Source organism: Camelus ferus, chromosome 14 (assembly GCF_009834535.1).
Source record: "Camelus ferus isolate YT-003-E chromosome 14, BCGSAC_Cfer_1.0, whole genome shotgun sequence".
NCBI classification, from domain to species: domain Eukaryota; kingdom Metazoa; phylum Chordata; class Mammalia; order Artiodactyla; family Camelidae; genus Camelus; species Camelus ferus.
Window position 1 is genome coordinate 40,094,492 of NC_045709.1, and position 21,891 is coordinate 40,116,382.

At 36.5% G+C, this 21,891-nt stretch overlaps 1 protein-coding gene across 9 annotated transcripts in view; it reads right to left on the bottom strand.

The window, feature by feature from the left end:
* Nucleotides 1-21,891, bottom strand: part of GPC5 (glypican 5) — a 1,150,604-nt gene that overhangs the window by 1,066,490 nt on the left and 62,223 nt on the right. The gene's annotated exons all lie outside the window — the stretch shown is intronic.

The following is a 21,891-nucleotide window of genomic DNA, read 5'->3' on the forward strand; positions in this document are numbered from 1 at the left end:
ATTATCCTACTCTGCTTCTACATGTTGACTATTTTAGATTTCATACATTAGTGAAATCACACAGTATTTGTATTTTGTCTGGATTATTTCACTTAGCATAATGCCCTCTAAGTCCATCCACGGTGTTACAAATGGAAGGATTCCTTCTTTTTTTAAGGCTGAATGATATTCCACTGCATGTGTGAACACACACACACGAGAAATATGCACCCATTCACAGCTCCTTCCCAGGGACTTCCACCTGGTATTCACGAGCAAAACTGGAGGCAAGAAAAAATGACCCACAGTCAAGACATAAAATAGGCAACAAAACTGCAATTAGAGATGGCCCAGATGTTGAAAATATCAGATAGGGATTTCAAATTAACTATGACTAATATGTCAAAGGATCTAGAGAAAAAGGTAGATAAGAATCATGAACAAATAGAGAATTTTAGGAGACAAATGGAAACTACAAAAGTACAGTCAAATAGAGATCCTAAAACACAAACAATATAAAGATAAGAATCCCTACAATGGGCTTCAGCAGAGTGGATATAGGATAGTGAACAATCAGCGAACTTCAAAATTAATCAAGACTAATCAAGAAAAAAATAAGAAAATAGGGAAATTACAAATACCAAAAATAAAAGAAATGGTATTACTACAGACTCTGAAGAACTTAAAGGTTAATAAAAGAATATTATGAACAATTTAATGGGAAATATTCAGTAATTTAGGTAAAATGGCAAATTCCTTGAAAAGCATAAACTATCAAACTTTACACAGAAATAAATATAAAATACAATACATCTACTAAATAAACTAAAATGGCTTTTTTGGTTAAAAGTCACTGTGCGCGCGCGCACACACACACACACACACACACAAACACAAACATACAAAATGCATACACAGATAGTTTTACAGGTAAACTCTATCAAATATATCCTATCAAAAATGTAAGAGAAAAAGTAACTATTATAAACAAAATCTTATGAATTTAAGCAAAATGAGTAATTATTGTAACTTCTATACCACTTACTATGTGCTAGTCACTACTGTAAGTGCTTTCCACAGGTTAATTCATTAATCCTCACAAGGAGCATTTTACACAGGTACCATTATCTCCATTTAATGAATAAGGAGACTGAAACATTGGCAATAGTAGTGCAGCTAATGAATTTTGGGCCTGGACTTGAACACAGGCAGTCTTGCTCTGGTGACTTTTTCCTTTTCACTGTGTTATACTGAATACTGAGCAAATAAAATAGCAAAGAAATGAGCATGCATGTGAATTAGGGAGTGTGTGTGTGTGGTTTGTGTATATACTTCATAAACTGGAAAAGTAACATTATAAAAGAAAGGAAAAAGGAAATGCTTCTGGGACAAGAGGCTAATTACAATCTCAAATATAACCTAAATGAAAGTGTTATACTTTTTTTTTAGTGAGTACAAATATATCAGTAAGGATCATACTGAAATAAATAGCTAGTCTCAGGGTACAGAAAGCTTTTCTAGGCATTAAAAACAGTATATGATAAAAAATCTCAAAAGAAAAAAATTATACCTACTTATAGACTATATTATCTATAAAAGAGGAAGATAAAGCTTTTAAATCACTAACACCTCATAGAGAAGATGACACAGAATGAACTAATAATTCACAGAAATATAATTAAGCAAATAAAATAGCTAGAAAAGTTAATATCCTCCAAAGTAAGAAACAAATGCAAATTAACAGAATTTTTTTCAGTAAAACTAACCAAAAAAATGACAGGATCCATTACTAGAAGAGATACAGGAAAACAGAATCTCAAATAATCTTGAAAGGGTGTACATGAATGCAGCTTTTCTGGGAAACCACCTGGCTGTGTATGCCACGATCGTCATAAATGTTTAGAATTTTTTTCAGGAAAAAGACTAAGATCTAGGTAAAAACTGTAAATCCGTGGATGTTTATCACATTTCTTGCTTTAAGACATAATGCCAGGCATAATGGTTACCAGTTAGGAATCTGGAACCAGACATTCTGGTTTCAAATTCAAATTCTGCAACTTCTCAGCTGCAGGACTTAGGGCAAATCACACAACCTCCCTGCGCCTTGGTTTTCACATCTTTATAATGGGTGTGATAACAGCCCTACTTATGAATTTGTTTTGTAGATTAAACCAGATGGCATCTCGAAAGACTTAGAGCAGCTGCCGGCACAAGACAAGCACAGTAGAGATGATATCTGTAATTACTGCATTTATAATACAGTGCTGGAAAGAGCATGGCTTTATAATAAAAAGTATGTGTGTAACCCTCTGAAGCTATCAAATGTCATTTTTCGAAAGAATATTTAATAACATGGAAAAGTAACAATAAAAAGTTATATATAGTAGACTTTATATATTTAAAAGAGTGTGTAAACAGAGGGAAATGATAAGAGGTAAATTATTCAAATATCATCAGAAATTAGGTAGGAATGGTGATGTTACAAGTGATAATGATGAACAGAGTCTTGGCTTACTTAGATAATGACATTTGTCACCAGCTGGCATCATACATACTGCAACCAAATTATTAAATTATTTTATATCCAAAGAGTTAATCCTGTGTACTCAAGCCTCTTTACATATAGCTGATATAAGTACTAGAAATTCTTATACATTAAATATTAAATGAATATTACTTGGCTATATGCCCAATAAAAGGCAAATACATGAATATAATAAAACAGGTCATGACTAATTTTAAATATTCCCCTGTAATTAAATATGACTTTGAATTTAAACATTACTTTAGAAAAGAGAATAAAGAAATCTGAGCAAGAAACATCTTAACATAAAGCTTTTTTTGAGTACTTAGTGTTACATGAATGTTATTTTCATGTAACATGAAAAACACAGTCTCAAAATATCACTTTCCTGGGATTCTAAAATGAGTTAATTAATCACATCTACTTCCATGAATATATTTCTTAAACAGTGAAATTTTTCATAAGAATGCCTATGAAAATATCAATGTCTCACTATTTGATTCTTAAAATATCAATATACTTAAGCTTTCTTTTTGACCACTTTTAAAGACCTAATTGAAGCAACTTGCTAAAATATATTGGGACAGTCATCACTTTGAATCAAAATTTGCATGTAAGGTCCATTAGAGAGTAGTTTGGACATTTTAATAACTGTAAGCATTAAACGCTTTGAGTTTCACTTTAATAATAAAATGTTTTAGAAGGTCTCCTATTGTACCTTGATTTGTTTGAGCATTAAAACAATAATGTGAGGAATGTGAGAAATCAACTCATACAACCTGCTACTTCCTCTGGAATCACTTCAACAACTTGGATGGTACTCCAGATTTTGCATCAATCGAGGCTCAGAAAGCTCTCACACACCATCTTACCAGGCTGCCCATAGCATGTTGTACGGGGTTAACTGCTATGTTACAGATCGTGCTACAGGAGCTGAAACATGGGCTTGGGGGTCAGAGAAGGGTTAACCGTTATAACCTCATAATGCAAATTACTTAGCCTCCAGGTCCTCAGCTGCCTTGTCTTCTAAATATGGAGCTTCATTTATGGAATAACTAATTCTACATAAATTGTGTATTTACACAGAAATTTTTACATTTCATTACTTAGTATTTTACAGTTTCTGCATTTCTTTTACAGTGAAATGTGAAGTGATCAGTTAAATGTATTTTCTTCCAGTCAATTGTCTGAAGGCTATTTGGTGACTAATCCATCGTTTTGAAAACTCATTCTCAATTCCACCTTGATCAGATATGCATACCCTGTCCCTCATTTTACATGACACATGCTAGGCACTCCATAAGTACAAGTTTTTATCCTCTTCCTGCTGAGTTTAAATCTGCATTTCTATAAATTCCATAGTCCCTACTTTGTCTGTAGCCATACCAACAAAACTTATTTAACAAACTAAACACCCTGAATTCCTTCAATCAGTTTTCCTGTGGCATAGTTTTCTGACACGGCTGCCCTCCTCTCTGTAAACTCCAGTTGCCAATGTTCATCCAACAAGGCAGATTCTTGGTCAGATCGTTTTCTACCAGATATGCTTCTGCAATCGCAGACAACTAGGAAATAACATCTTCCCTTGTTATCAACTTCACTTCTACAAATGCCCTCTAATTTTGTATCAGTATTGTCCACATATAATTCATAGTATGTGGAACTAGTAAGTTTTTTTTCATTAAACTAAAACCATGATTCTTTTTTGTATGTGAACTGTTTTTAAGCCCAACTTTCTCCATTTTGAAAATATCAGGTGTCTTGACCATCTGATAATAATCTTTAAAAGTGCCAAACATCTAATAACAATCTTTAAAAGTGCCAAACATCTAATAACAAGAAAGAAAAGGTCACCGATCCTTTATATTTTCACTATCTCTTTCCTTCAAGTTCAAGATATTGTCTAAGAAATTATATGTTGTTTTAGACTCACAGAGTAAGTTTTAAGACTGAAAACTATTTTAAAGAGAGTGATGGTCTTTTTCTAGTTAAGTACACTCTCAGTATTTTCAGTTTTCATCTCACTTTCAACCTTTTTTATATGCTAGAAAAATTTCAGAAAAGCATATACAACATAATTTCATTTGGACAGATGGGTACTTACTTACCAGTATACACATATTTCAAAATCAGTTACATGCACATTCGGTATATATAAGAATATATGTAGCAAAATAATAACTAGCTTGGAGCTGGGGAGAGGGAATTAAGGGACAGTGGGACTTGCCATTCATTTTATTTTTTTATTTTGTTCCTATAGTGGCCAAATTTTGCTCTTAGAATAGTACTTAAGCTCTTACTTGAATAATAACTGCAAGAAGCAAGTATCAGTCAATAATAAGCAGGAGAACTCAGAACATCATGTTTTATGATCTAAGTTTTTAATAAAAGTCACTTATGGGTAATCCACTATATTTTAAAATTTATATTGACGTTTATCATTTTTATTTTAAATATGCTTAAAAACATTTTATTCGTTCTTTCTATAACTTGATTTAAATCTCTGCCTTTCACCAAATACTCTGGCTTTAGAGTAGTTTTCCACTTCATCGTTTGGAAGTAAATTTAACTTATTTCTCTGTTAACTACTTTGCTTGTATATTATCCATAAACTCAAAGAGCTTATTGGCATATAGCTTTTTCATGCTTTCAGAATTTTATGCAATTTTGTGATATCTCCCACTATCTTGTTAATAGGATGTGCAAGAGACATCAAGATAAAATATTAGGAAACCAGACTACACTACACTAGAACAGGGAAACTCATTACTAAAACCCATAGAAACAAGAGAGCAAGATTAATGGTCTTAAACATTAAGTAAAGAGAGTGAGTCTAGAAGCATAATGAGAGCACTGCTATATTTTTCACTCTCTTCCCAGTCTTAAATATATCTGTTTTGTTTAGAATTACTTTTATGAATCTGTATGTAAATTAATAAAATAATTACTCATCTTTAAAGAGTATTACATTTATTCCTAAGAAAAAAAATACTATATAGTGAAAGAGTGTGGACTTGGGAGTCAGAAGACCTTGACTTATATATGCTACTTATTTAATCTCCAAACTCAGGCAAAGAAATTCACTTTTCCAATCTTCAATTCTCTCTTCCATAAAATAGGAGTAATAGGATATATGCCTAATGGAGTTGCTGTGAATTGTTAAATCAGGGGAACTATACAAAGACCATATCACATAGTAGAAACACACAAATCCTATCTTACAAAGAGAAACCTAAATAAAATAATAAAAGTAAATAATAATATACTTTTAATCTTCTTAAAACCTTGGTGTTACCAGAGATTTAATTAAAAGACTATATTTGAGAAGATAAAAGATTATCTGGAAAATTATTACCTCTTCTTTAAAAAGAAGTTACAGGAGATGAATTTCTTCCACCAAAACGCCACAAAAATAGTAGTGAAGGAAAGAAACAAACAAACAAACAAAAAGTGTGAAAGTGTAAAGGGCGAAAAATAAGAAAAGAGACAAGCAGCAGATAAGAGGGGTTAACAAAGTATTAGAAGATGGAAACAGCAGGAAAGAGCTATAACTAACCTCGAGTAGCATTGATTGGTTTATTTTAGATCGTATTTTGTGAAACTTGAAGAAAGATGTTGAGCTTCACATCTAGACTGATAAGGCAGTGAACAGACTTAGCACACTGCTGGGAGTTAAAAGTCCAGAAAGTAGAGGACGACATGGGAATACAAGGTCCCCACTACCAACATGCCGGTTTACAGAAATCTGGGGGAGGGCCTTGAACTTCCATGGACAGTGAAACTGTGTTCAACTCATTTGTATTTAAATGTTTCAGTGGCAAGAGTGATTCATCCAATTGTTATCCTACTTATTTTCAGGTCTGCTTCTACACAATCTTAGGTATTGCTCTTTGCATGGGAATCCTCCTCTGTGACCATCTCATGTGAGTCCAATGGATCACAAACAGGTCACAAGAAAAAAGGATGACTCACCAGCAGGAAGAATCAGATGGTCAGATTGGTTGACCAAGCTCTTATTCTCCTGCCTGGGAAAAGAGACTTCTCTACTTCTATACATCCAGTCATTTACTCATCCAATATTAATGGAGGAAATTCTATGTGCCACAAACATCCTAATTTTTAAGGCCATCATAGTGAAGAAAATAAAGTCCCTACCTTCAAGGACTTGCATTCTAATGGCAAGAGACAGACAATAAACACATAAAAATGTAAGTCAGTAACATTAAGAAAAAGCAGGGTATGAATGGTGGTAAGGGTGGAAGTGGGGTATATTTGACAAAACGACAGACAGAAAGCTTGTCGGAGAAGCCCGTATGTGAGCAAAGGACTACTGGGAAATGAGAGCATGATCCAAGAGACTATCTCAGAGTTTCCAGGCAGAGAAAATGGTCAGTACAAGTTAAACAGAAAAAGGAGTCCAGGATACAAAAGCCAGTGACTGCACAGACAGAGGCAGACACTAAAGAAACAAATGCAAACAATGTGGAAAATATTAGACAGCGGGCATTTTTACAGAGAAAATTCATTCAGGCTAATGTAACAGAAAGTGACTTGATATGTCTATGTTAGATTGTGGTGTTAGCAACACCAGCCTCAAGAGTGGCTGTTAGACTGCCTATAACAGAGCTGCCCCTGGAAGGTGGCAGAAGAGTAACGTGCCAGGCAAGCCTGGCCGAAGGACGAGGTCACCGAATGGAGCGCTAAATGGAAAACAAACTCATTTCCACGTCACTGTGATTTACATGGCTCAGCAGAATAGAGGCAGGAGTCGTTTTTTCTAAAAAAAAAAAAAAAAAAAAAAAACAAAGCAACTGCAAATCATATACAAGAAGAAGAGACAAGGCGACTGCTGGAGGCAAAATGTTAAGGAAAGCTTAATTTCCCGGACACCCTGGATGAGGAAGGTACAGCACAAGTGACTCAGAAGTATTTCAAAAGTAAGGAGAAAAATACGTGGTGTTTCTCTTTGTCTTATCTGAGGTTTATCACTGACTTTCTTCTTTCACTTTTCTCATCCTTTCTTGTTTCACATTCACTTCCTTGCTCAAGACTTAGATTTTTGTCTCCCAAGACCCAAACACGTATTATTTATTGAACATCTCTCCTTGGAATAATACACTGATGCCATCAAATTCAACCATACCAAACCTGAGCTCACTATACCTGACACCCTCTCCGTTCTGGAATAACAACAAGTGTCCAGCTCCCAGCAGGAGAACCACAAATCAGACCACTCCCCACCCGCCTTGCAGACTGTAGCTTAACAGTGTCCATGACCACTCTTCCCTACCTACCAAGAATTATCTTTGGTCCCATTTCTCTTCATCTCTTCTGGAACTCCTCAAGTTCCACTCCTTAGCATCAATCACCTGTTCTACTGAAGCAACTTCCTAACTGACTTCTTCTACTCTCACCCTGTTCCCCACTCAACCTCAACCCTCCTAGGAGTTGCTCTTTAAAAGACAAATATGATTATTTTATGGTCATGTTTAAAAACACGATGCTTTCCCAGATTCCTTAACCTACGTTTCTGCGCTTCCATCTCCCCACGCCCCTCGTAGCCCTACCCTCAGCTCACATCCCATCACAGTGCGCCTCTGCCTCCCTGGTCTTTCACAAACCATCAGACCATGTCCACCACACCGCTCACCTCCGTGCATTCAGTCCCCTCCGTGCACAGGCAAGTGGCTCTTTTTTCTCCTTTACTTGTTCAGTCAGTCAGTTAGTCAGTCAACAAGACATGCAACTTAAAATTCCTGGGGGCAACAGAAAGAAAAAGTAAAACAGTAAATAAAAAGTAATGTTTAAAAGGTGATAAGTGACTTGGGCTCCTCCGCCCGAGCATGGCTGCTGAGGGTCTGCTGCTCCCTGCGGGGGTCCGGAGGCCGCGGCTCGGCTCGGGTGGGCGGCACGCGGGGGCTCCTGCAGGGCCCCTTCCAGAACTCCCGCACGGGCCCCACCCCGACGGCCGCCCTGAACCTCCAATGAAAGGCCAGCTTCCAAGGAAAGCCCAACCGGGAAATGTCTGCAAGACGAGTTGTTACAGGAAATGGATGCTGGGTTACAGGCCGGGCAGCTCAGGCAGCAGAAGTCGCAGGAAGAAGAAAGGAAGCAGAAGAATGATCCTAAACACAGGGGCTCTCCTGCAGAACTACAACCAAGTCGATAAACAGCAACTCCTGTCTCCCGTTAATTAATTAATTAATTGTGATAAGCATTATGAAGTAAACCAGAAGGGGACTTTCGATAGGTGTCTCTGAAAGTCAAGATCTCAACAATGAAAAGGAAGCAGCCAAGATAAAGCTGGGGGGTTGGTGTGAGGGCGCTTTAAGAGCAAACGGTGCTGAGACCACAAGTGAGCAGATGCAGCATTAGTCTGTGTAATGAAGAATATTAGACAGGGGAATAAGTCTTCATATTAAAATAAAAATTGGGGAAAATGGCAGAAATAGTGTATGCCCATTTTTACTTTAAATAGATTAAAGTCGTCTCTTTAAAAATACCGCCATTGATTTTGGTTATGTCACATTACTATATGTTTAATAAAGTACGTACAAACTATAAATTTTATAAGCATGATAAAGGTATAATCAATGAAAATAAATAAAAATCTTGCCATTGACATCATCAAATACGATCCCAAAACTGTTGCCCTGCCCTCCTTATAGAACATTTCCAGATTTTTCCCTTCAGTTCTTCAACACAGTGCCTAAATACACGCTAGTTAATGAAGAATGGTATCAGGTTTTATGAACTAATTTGTGCAGATTAATGTGTACATGTTCAGGAGACTGAGTGCATTCTGCAATGATACAAATCAAACTAAATGCAATAAATATATGAATTTGGAGCACGAAGGGGAGAACGAAAATATTTAAAACCACTAAAACATTCTGGTGTCATCCTTTCTAAAGGAACTAGAACAAGTAGAGAAATAATGAGACATTATTTACAGACCATCACAGGAACTAACAAAGTTGCCAAGCCAGGCTAATTTGATGACTTTTTTTTTCTTTACAGAAGCGAATTCACTGGTTAAAAAAAAAAAAATCAGAAGCATAAACTATATCTGACTTCAGTAAGATATTTGACACATAATAAGCTAGAGAAAGATTTTAAATCAAGTTTGTTTGGACAGAAATATGATTAAAAATGACTCAAAGCAAGATCTATGTATAAAACTGTAAGGTATAATTATAAATGGCCATACATATTTCCCAGTAGTTTTAACAAGCATTGTTACATAAAGGACCATTATTGGTTTTAAATATCTTTAAAAAACAACCTAGAGGACAGAAAGAATATATGAATTGTTTTATACATATATATATATATATATATATATATATATATATATATATAAATAAGCAAAGAAGTAATAAGTATGTGAGGAAAGGAGAGAGTAAAGGAGAAAGAAATTGGCTAATAAAGCAATTTAGAATCAGAAGACCCAACTTCAAGAATATAGTAGTTATTAAGTATTCCTAGAACACATATGCTGATATAGTTTGTATTTTTAGTTTCAATTTTGTATTTTTATTCCTTTTCAGAATGCAATTTTGTTTTTAAAATTGGTTCTTAACACTAATACTGCATTTCCCAATCACATTCTTATTCTCTATTCAGATTTAGCTATAAAAGATTACAAGAGTCATTCTTTACCAGTGTTTTTTGGGGGGTTTTTTGCTTCCACATTTTGGAAGGGAATGTTGGGGACACAATTTTAAATGGAAATGTCAGAGAAGACATTACAATGAAATGCAAAGCTATGCAAGCTACCTTGGGGGAAAGTATTCCAAGCAGAGGAAAGAGCAAACATCAAAAGCCCTGAAGTAGTAGCCAATGTGCTGCAGGAACAGTCAGGAGGCCACTAATGCTGGAACACACTGAGAACATGGGGGAGAAGTTACAAGTGACATCAGAGAGATGTCCGGATTGAGTGGAGCCTTGTACAGCCATAGCAAGGCCATTTACCCCAAATGAAATGCGAGCCATTGGAGGGCTCTGAGTAGAGTAGGAACATAATCTCACACTTAAGGGCCACCCACACACACCCCCACACTGGATATACTTTGACTAGAGCCAATAATATACATTTAGTTTGCACAGAGGTATGAGAGAAAGGTCAGAATCAGGGATGACTCCAGAATTCCCGTCAACTGGGACAGGGGAAATTTTCAGGGAAGCAACTTTGGGGAATAAGATCAGGAACTCAGTTTGGAGCTCAGGTATCTATGAGAAGTTCAAGTGGAGATGTCAATGGCTCAGTGGCGTATGTGAGTCAGCAATTCAGGGCAGAGGTCCAGGGTGAAGAAAGCAATTCTGATACTTGATGCCATAAGACTTGCTGAGATCACTTTAAAAAGTGAGTAGAGGTGAAAAGAAGAGGAGAATGAAGGCTTGAACCGTAGTACAATTGAGAGAAAATACTGGATGCGATGAGGCAGAACCAGCAAAGGAGACACAGGCAGGGCAGCCAGTCACGAAGGGAAGAGGAGAACCAAGAGAACACGCTACCTTGGAAGTCACGGGAAAAACAGTTCTAGATTTCTGGCCTCCAAAACTGTGAGAAAATACATTTCTGTTAAGCTCTTCAGTTTATGGTAATTTGTTGCAGAAATGAATATGGTGAGGAAAAGTCTCGCAAGGACATCTGAACTGAATCCTGAAAGAAGAGAAGTTTGAAAAGGTAAGAAGTTCAAGTGAGTAGGAGATTATTATTCCAGACAGGATGCACAAAGATGAGGAGTAATGAAAGGACATGCCTGCTTCAGGAAAAGTGAAAAGTTCAGGGCAGCTGGACACTGGTTCTAGAACGTAGGACTAGCTAATATGGCCCATAATGTACCCCTTGTAGAGCAAAGACGCAAAGAAAGCAAAGAAGAAAGTTTTGATCATTTTCCTTGAGTGATGCAATTTGTACATTGAGTGATTTCTCTCCAGGCTAGATCTAGTTAGATTGCAAAATAAGTTAGACGTGTATCCGTCTCTTCTTCAAACATATATATTTATTCCTATTGAGCTAAAGGTTGAAGCCCTGATTTAAAATGCAAATTGGATAATAAAACCAACAGTCAGTGAACATTTATTCATAATTAGTTTATTACCATATTGCTTAACTAATACCTAACTAGGCTAAATAATTAAACATAGGGGCTAAAAAGTCTTGATAAGGATTGCATGCTAAATTAAAAAAAGAAATAAGTGAACAAAACCCTGAGGAAAGGCTACGTAAATATCCTAGCCCACAATGTGCCTATTTTATTTAAAATCCAAAATCATTTCCTTTCCCCTAGAACTAACTCTGAAATTTCCTACTTGCTCACTGTCCTGTCCTGAAAGCTTGAATTGCCTTCTTCCCACCATCAAGCAAAGCACCTGATGACTCTTCCGGGTCCATGTCTCTCCAATTCATCCATTTTATTCTGCTTCCATCCATCATCCTAGTGTAGCATTTTATTCTGCGTCATCTTCACTCCAATGTGTCTCCCCTCCAATCTCCAAACTTGTGCAAAAATAAATGCTCTGATTTACAGACAATAATAATAATAATAATAATAATAATAATAATAATAATAATAATAATAATAATAATAATAATAATCCTTTACCAAATAATCACTTGTCTGTATTATTCACTTGGAATTTAAGTAAACACACAGAGCATTGAGTATATAAAAAGGGCTACATTATCTCCAGCATAGGTGACCCCCTTTTTCTTTTAATAATTCATGTATACATGTGGTACAAATTGCCAGATACTTAAGAATTTACATCGAAAAGTAAATCTCATTCCCCATCCTGCTCCTAATTCTCCTATTTCTCTACTCAGAGACAATTAAATTGGTAACAGTAACAGCAAATATTTTTGTGTCTGAAACTATACTTCTGTTCTCCCAGAGCAATTAGATTTTGCTAAAGCGTTCCTAAGACAAACACCGGTCTTACTTAAAAAGGAGAGGGGAAGGGAGGGACTTGGCGCCCTTAAACTATAGGATGCCATATATGATGGCAACTAAAACAATTTTAAAATATGCTTATTTGGAATAAATTAAAAAGTTGATGTACCATGAAAAATGATTTAAATGGTTTTCATAAACACTCACTATTCAAACTGAAATACTTTTAAAAGCAAAAAGAATTTAGGTGAGTCTAATTTAGCCACGTGTATTAACTCACTTATACATCCATTTAGTCATTTGATACATACAGCCCAGAATTTATTTTGTGCCATTTAGGTCTATATTTTCTTTAAGACTCAATTCAAATTGTTTCAGCTTCCCTTCCCTTTCCTCTTCGGATCTCCCATAGCAAGGGACACATTGTGGCATGATGAAGAAAAACCTTACAAAACTGTCAGGGTGTAAATGAAAATCAAGTACAGTATAGTCTAAATGACCCTTTCAAACCTTTTAAATCACCCATAAAAGAAAGAACCTTAGATCTCCATCAAACTCCATCAGCTCAAGGAGATGCTTCATACTGAGAAGCCAGCATGACCATTTATACCATAAGAAATACGGACACTTGAAACAACAGGTCCATTTCTCTTACTGTATGCACTCACTGGGTCATATTCTCTCCACGAATGGAACTATTTAATTTATTATATGTACTTCTCTCTTCACCTCCCTCCCTCCATTCAAAAACTTAAAGTGGAATTAAATGTGTGTATAAGCAATTTCTCAGGGCACACTATTTTGTTCATTGTTTTAGAGACGTATCTCCTGAGCTCTAGTGTATGTATCCCCAGAGAAACCTCTCTGAATGCCCAAAGTTAAAATGTTACACATGCTAGTTGCTTGGCAAATACTTTCTGATGATTATTTAGTAGGATAGTATTAACAACTTGGGTTCCTGAAGTGAAGACAAAATCAAGGATAAGAAATAGGACCTGAAGGAAGATGAAGACCAGTTTTATCTGATGCATAATGTCTGATGTATTCAGGAGAAGCAGAGGTAACAGACTTCCCAGTGATATGGTTAAAGGTTAAATCTCTTACCTCAGAAATAAGACACCCCTCAGAATACTTGTAAGGATATCAAGCCTGAACCAAAGCACAATTTGGATATTTTTATTTCTCAGATATGCCCTATGCAGTCTTCAATTCCTCAGCCCCCACGTCAGTCACAGATTGCATTCTGTGGGAATACAGCTTGGACACAGAGAATCACTCCAGCTAGCACGTAAGAGAATCTATGAACCACGCTTCCACTCAACCCAACCCTCATCGGTTTCTCTGTTCCCTACAATGAACAGAATCATCTTTGCTTTATTTCTCCAGAATAAACACTCTGAGTTCAAAATTTGATGTCACATTCTAAGTGACCCCTCTTCCTTCTCATACTCACATAGCTAAGGAAAAGGCATCTCATTTCTCTGGCTGAGGGTTTATTTTAAAGCCACCATATTGCATTGGTTTGTTTGCTTACTTGTTCCACTTTCCTCAAAAATAGCCTTTACTGAGCAGGGTTCATACCAGCTTTGTCTTGCCTTGTTTCAAAGACACCAAGACCCGGAGGTAGCTAGTTTTTAGAAATTTTCTGATTATTTCCCCCCTCTAGACCTGGAAAGCTGGTATCAAAGTTAGTCCAACAAACAACTGAGCCTGCAGCTGATTACACAGAATTACTTGAGGGTCTCTGGAAAGGCCCCTAAAAGGAACCCAATGGGTTTAACATAGTTAACATTATTTTGCTACATTAAGCTTTATTCAAATATATTTACAAGGTTCAGTGAAGGAGAAAAGGAGGTCAATGTCTATTTGAGAAGTAGTTTGGCTTGAATAGAGAGGCAAATTGTAAATTGCAGGGTTCTGTTAAAAAGTGAATCATTGATAAAGACCAATTCATCATGAAGGAGCAGGGAGGGGTGGGAACTGGAATGAGCCCAGTGGTTAGTTTAACAGGAAGAGAAAAGAGGAATTACTAGGGCTAGAATCTTGGTCACCCAGGTAACTACAGACAGATAGGAAATTGGACATTTTAGGATCTCAGTTGAAAAAAGAAAAAAAGAAAAATCAGAGTGGGTTGCTGTTACTGTTACTAGTTCTCCCTCGTTCTGACAAGGGAAAAATTGGAAAAAAAAAAAAAACTAATACATAAAAGAAGAAGAAGTGTTTGTAGAGATATAGAAACAAACATAACAAATTATTTGGAAATTTTTCAAGTTTGGACCTAAGATTGTATTTGTGATCCAGAACGATGTTTCTCAAACTTTAACATGCATAAGGATCTCCTGGTGTTCTTCCTAAAATGAGGATTCTGATTCAGTAGATATGAGCTGGGGCTTGAGATTCTGCATTTCTAACAAGCTTTCAGGTGACACCCATGTTGCTGGTCTGTAGACCACACTTTTTGAAAAATAAGCATAAAGAACGTATCAGTGTCCACTGATTGTAGGGAAACTATCTGATGAGACCTTCTGGAGTGGGGGGTCGGGGGCAGGAAAAACATAAATAATGTCATTGTATCCACAAAGTACCTAGTAATACAGCAAGCACTCAATACATGTTCCTTCAGTCAGTGGTCTCTCAGTTGGAATGCCCTGTTTTCCATTTTGGAGTCTGTCCTCATCCCTAAAAACATCTCAACTATTTTAAACTAAAATTCTTTAATTTCCCAATAGAATATGTGAAAGCAAGGAGAAAAATGCCTCTTTGCCACAGTTTCTACAACTCTCCCAAGTCAAAACAGAAATACATATACAGGTATAAATAGTAACTATCTTCAAAGTAATTTTGTTTCTTAGATTTTTGCCAAATTTAGTTAAGCTTTCTCAGAACTTAAAGTTTAAAGTTCTAACATTAGAAAAGCTTATTGTAAAGTGCTTCACATTAATTTTAGGTGATAAAGACAGAGCTTGGCTTATAGTATGTGCTCAATAAAGATTTTTTGACACAAAAAATACGTAAGACTTAAAATTTATTCTTTATTTATCTTAAGTAATAAAAGTAATAATACTACCAGGTAGGCAGAATATTTTTGTCATTTAAAAAAAAATGGAGGCATAGAGAGGTTGAGAATCCTTACAAGGTCACTGAGCTGGCAGGAGACACAGCCACGACCTAGTGCCTTGTTCTTTAGGCTCTAGAGCTTTCCCTTCTTTATATCACAGTGCTCCTATGATACTTTCAAAACTAACCAAAGAAGCAAACGAGATATCATAGCATGAACACCAAAAAAAGTGTCAAAACATTTTAGAGAAAAGAGCTTATTTAAAGAAAAAAATAGATTCTATAAAAGTAATTTATTACAATAACAAATTGCCACTTTTTAAAGTAAAACTTAGCTTTAATTTGACAATGCTATCTCTGAAAATAAATATGAAGGTAATATTAACAATAAATAACAAACTCAGGCAAGGTATGGTGTGTATTATTTTATACATTCTCCACTACGCCAGCTAGAAGTTCGAAAGATGGTATTATGACAAGTATGTGAATTTTCAATAGTGCTTGACTAGCTGTTACTTCTAGGTCATGGGGTTAGTGGGTAAGCCTCATGGGAACCCAGTCCTGGTGGGTCATAGGAGCCCAGGATGGCTATTCGAGAAACAAAGTGGGGAGGAGCATCACAATACACAATAGAGCTGGAGTCGCCAGGAGGGTACACGGAATAGTCTGCCATCCACAGATTCCTGGGTATGAGGAATTAATCAAGAGAGCTCCAGAAATAGTCACTACACATCCCTCAAGGTCTTTATTAATTGTTGTAACCAAGCAATTCCAGTGTTAACTTGCAAAGGCCTTATGTGAGCCAACAGCTAGAGAACAGACCTCTAGCCTCTCTTACAGTTCGTAGATCAGAGCCTTTCATGTGAAGGGACCAGATATTATTGTCAAAGGACTCAGTCTGCCTTCACCAGACTGTACTGTGAACTCTCTTTTAAGACTTTCCAAAAAAGGGCTTTTAACTCGATGGCTGTACCTTGCAAAAAGAGGAAATGCCCAAACTTTGGGGTCATATTGGAAAACAGATCCATGTTGAAACCAATTCCTTTGGATCTTGGATCACTGTGCTCCAATTCAGTAACTAGGCTACAGAGAGATACTAACTGGCCTAAATAAAAATTACTACTACGATGGTAACAAACACAGAGGGTGACTTCAGTTGAGCTACAAGTAGTTCTCTAACTTAAGCAAATTCATAGAGCCTCCAGAATTTTACATTGCAAAGTTTGTCTCCATTCTCACACACAGGAATCATGAAAAACAACTGTCAGTGACTTGAAGGAGAGTAGTATTTCTCTGACCCTCCCACGGAGCACCACGTAGATCCATTACATGAATGATGCCATGCTGATAAGATCTAAGAGCAGGAAGGAGCCTGGCAAGGGGGCGGAGATAAATCCCTGGAAAACAAGGATGCTCCCACTTCCATGAATGCCCTGTGGTTGAATTATCTAAGGAGTGCTTCTCTTACTGCACTGTGCACACACATCACCTAGGGATATTATTACAATACAGATTCTGATGCAGTAACCCTGGAGTGGGTTCTGATACCTGCATTTCTAACAGGTACCTAAGTGCTATGTTGCTAGTTCCTAAGTCACACTTTGAGAAGCAAAGCCGACATAGGATATTTCCTCCAAAATGAATTAGTCTTGCCAAGGAGTCACAGTGACAGATGAGCTCTCGGACTTTGGATACTTTGCTCTTAGCCTTTTACTGTGTCTTTTAAGAGGCTGTCAAATTTGAGTCAGGTCTCTAGCTGGCCCAGGTACCGGTACAAATGGTTCTGCCATTTAGGCCTGGATGATGTATGAAGTTTATGGCAAGCCCTGATGGAAGAATTGAGAAGAGGTACTTAGAGTTTAGAACTAATTAAGGCCAAGCGTCCTTCAGCAGGTGTTATCTTTTGGTTTGATCCTTGGCACCAATGCCGGATGGGACATCAGATGACCAACCATTCACCCAGGCTGCCATCATAAACTAGGTGCTAACAGAGCACCTTAGCTGGAAATCCAGGTTTATTCAGCAGTTTTCCATAATTAAGTAGAAGTGGTTTATGCAACTAGTCCTGAAAGAGATCCCCAAAGGTTCTTTGCTGAAAAGAGTAAGTCGATCGAGGTTGTCCACATCACCAGAAACATCACTCCAGCAATAGATTGGCACGGACCAAAATGGTAGTTCAAGATTATAGCACTTCTCAGAGATGATACTGAAGAACAATGGAGAAGGCATATAATTTCTGTGTTCAACAATTTGAGCAGTCACTTAGATCTTCTACTTTGTCTCAAAGGAACAATAGGTTGGAGTCAGGATTTATATAAGATCCATTACGACTAATTAGAAATATTACAAAGAGACTTGGGGAGCCTGTTTGGGACTGTGGGTTGTCTCTGGGGGGACAGCCGCTATAAACACACATGCCTTGGATAGTCAAAGGTTAAAGAACACTGAACACACAAAACGTGTGACTGCCCAGTTCCCCTAGTGGTCATGGGTGTACAGTGCCCTCTTGGCCACTGGCAACGGCTAACTGATCCGGTGGAACAAATACTTGACTCAAACTGCGCTAATATGATTCTCTCTCCCAGAATTTGAAATTTCAACAAAAAAACAAAGAGACTGGGAGTGGCTGGTGCTCTCATGTTGAGGACGGGATTCTAGACAACATGTTTATAAACTGGTTAACCAGGTCCTTCATAGTGCCTTGTTCTTTTCTTTCTTAAGGCTCGATTCAATGTGTTTTTCTAAACTGAGAGCACCTCAGAATTTTCCCAACTGGTCTCCTCTTATCTTAAGTATGACAGAGCCAGAAATGGTTGCTTAGAGCCAACAGAAACTATAGATTTGAAAAGTATTATGATAACATCAGCCCATAATAGCCTAAAAATACTGAACAGAAATTGCAAAAAAAATTAAAAAACAAAAATTAGCAACACTAAAGTCTATTTGATACCTACAAAACTTTTTTCCAAGTTGCTCCTCAATTCTGAAATATTGTTTCCCATCCTAGCCTGTCTTTTCAAGAAAAGTGCCTAACGGAATCACTACTCAATGTGTCTTGATAGAAATCTAACTGCAATATTTACTGAAGCTCTAGGGAATTATTTAGAAAGTTTTAGAAAAAGAGTCTTTAAGGAGTAAGCAATGGAGAGTCAAGCTGGATTTGGCAACGGATTATAGAAAGCGGTTTTCCTACACATCCAAGTAACAGCAGCTCAACTATCTCTTACCACACATCACTCTTTATAGAAAGACGTGTCCATGTGGTGAAGGACTTAATACTGAGTGAAACCCGCAGCAGAGGAAACTTAGAAAATTAATTGATTAGTGTTCTGTTTCTCTCTCTGGGCTCTAAAAGTGATCATCTATTTTAGGAGAAATATCCTGTCCGAAGCATAGCTATTTCTGGTCCTATAAGTGAAAATGTGTTTGTAGTTTACACAGAATATATTTCATAGCAGGAGCCTGAAATCAGCAAATGTATAAAGCCCGTCCAATTGAAGTAAATAAAGCCCCTTTCCTTGTTAAGAATTTTCTAGTTATTCTTTCTTTTTAGAACATCTTTAGCTCTGATACTTACACAGCCAACAAATACAAAGAGACTCCAATCCCACAGAAGAATGTATTAGAGCTAGTCTCCATAAAAACAGTAAAGCATAAAATCTATACTCACTTCTAATTTTGCAAATGTATACAGTCCAAAGTATTTCTTTTTTGTCACACACAATTTCAGCAAGTTTTTACCTTTAAATTTTACCTTCCACTGAGAATGTAAGAACCACCAAAAAAAAAAATTGAAATTATTTTCTACTTCCTCTCATTATACAATCTGTCTATTCTACATGATTCTAATAAAATAGAATATATTATTATAAACTTACCATTATTAGTATTGGCAGGTATGCTGTATTTAGAAAATGAAGCTAAACTCCATGTCATTCAACAGCTTTGCTGAATTTCCTTACTATATTCTAGAACTTGCACGGGGAATGTGTTCATTTCCTATTACAAAACCAACAATGCAATGTATTTAAACTACATGGCTCAAAAGTCATAAAATTACTCATAACAAAAAACTTCAGTAGACTGCATTATTGGTTAATTTCTAAGCTTTAATAGCTTCCCATCTCATTTTCTGACATCTATTACCAAATCATGTGTCTCTTTACTTTCACCCTCAGAAGCCCAAGTATGCTCATGATTGCTGCCAAAGGACACTGAATGCACCCCTGCCCCAGAAACATCGTACAACTACAGTGTACAATTAGGTCTCTGCTCACATTCATTATTTCATTCTCCACAACCATATCCCTCTTTTCTTATTTTAAAACTTACTCCTTTAATGAAAATTTAGATGCTCTTGAAAGATTTTTTTTAAGATTTAAATTTCAGATGCAAATGACTAATAGTGATACAATCTCAAGAATTTCTTTCCAAAAAGTAAAAATTATTAATTCAAGTGGAGGATAAATGACTTGACCAAAGTCACACCCTCATGAGCAAACTCAGTGACCTACACTCAACACTCTTGCTTCATCATATACACATCAATTATATTGGAAGGGGAAAAAGGAAATAGTTTAATTCAAATATATTGCTATGAGCTTTCAAACTCTAAATGTTTACAATAAGACACTTTTAAAACAAAGGTTTCAAATTACAATGTGTAAACAATTGAAAAACAATACATTTGGAAGATTAAAACTACAACAAAATACTTAATAACTAGCAGTATGAAATATACCAAACTATATCTTAAATAATAATTATTATGTTTATTTCTCCTTAAAGCTTTAGCATTAGAAAGATTTTTAATGAGAAAGAAAAAACATTAGTCAGAGAAAACAGAAAAAAGTAAAATTTCTTTTATTATTCATTTAGGAAATCAGAAATTATTCATTTTAATAATATTTTAAGTGATTTTTTGGAGATACTGAATAAATTTCGGAATGCATACATACACCAGTCAAAAGGTGAGCTTCTCAAAAGGATACCTTTCTTCTCACTTTAGTGGATTGATTCTCTTCTTTAATGAAAAGAGTGATGCTAAGTTTCAAGTACAGAGATAAACTTTTTTTCAAGTTTAAACGATTTTTTTTAAATATAGATGATTTTAATAATGAAGCAAACTGAAAAAACAATATGCTCCCAAAACAGACAATTTTCACAGTAAAAGTTCCCTTAACACTGAACGAAGTCATCTAAATATGAATCTTTTTTTTCTTCAAATCCTCTCAGGAAATTTTTCTCTACGAAAGAAACATAAATAATGTGGAAAGTGTTTTGTGCATCAAAAGACTATCTACTTTACCACTTTCTTTGTAAAGCAAACATCTTAAAGAGTATTTTTCTCTCCCAGCCGCTATTTTGGTACCACAACAACCGCTATTTAACTGCTAACTGTAACCACCAGTGCCCCTGAAATGGCTTTTGCTCTGGTTACTAAAGACCCAAATGCTAAATATAAAAGGAAGTGCAGCATCACACGTGGCCTCTCTGTCATCTTAGAGTTCCCACCGCATCCCTCTGAGGATCGTTTTCACTCCCTGGATGCTGCCCTCCCTCACACCCAGCAAGCCCCGCGCACATCTCACCAGGAATCCATCCTCAGCCCTTTTCTTTTCCCCAACGTGTACATTCCTTCTGGACAATTTCCCCCCAAAAGCTAACTCTACTGTTGGTTATTTCCCAATCAGTCTTCCCACCAAAACCTCTCTCTTGGGTATTGAACTCCTCATTCTGATGGACAATTCGGTACCTCCTCCCCAGAATGCACTTCATGCACACCACATTCAAAACAGAATTTATCCTCTCCCCTAGTCCGCCGCCCCTTCTTCTTAAGTCCCCTTCTGTATGAACTGCTCAAGCCAGAAATGCAAGAGCCCCTGGGACTCTTCCTTTCTCTCAGCAATGCCCCCAAAACACATTTCCACATCCTGACAATTTCATCTCCTCAGTCACCCTCAGAAAAACCACTTACAACGTCCTAGTTTTTAATGAAATGCATTACTTATTACAAAGCAGTACTTTTTCACAGCAGAAAAATCCAAAATTAAGATAATAAAAAGGAAAATTAAAACCATAATCTCCATCCAAAGATAAACATTCTTAAGACTTCAATATATATCTTCCGGCATAATTTTCTTGCTTCTATAGCACATTTTCCTGTCATCTATAATTCCCTTTCTAATTCATCCTTCACAGGAGGACAGAGTGCTGTTATAAAACCCAAATACGGTTCTGTAATTTTCCTGTTTAAAATTCCTGTCTGTGTGTCCAACATTGCCTTCAGGACTGAAGTTCAGAATCCGTAAAATGGCACACAAACCACTGTCGGTTTTGCATCTACCTCCACTTCCAGCCATTTTCTCCACTACATTCTTTGCCTCAAGAATCTCCATCTTCTTGCATTCTCTGTATGTGAGACTCTACAGC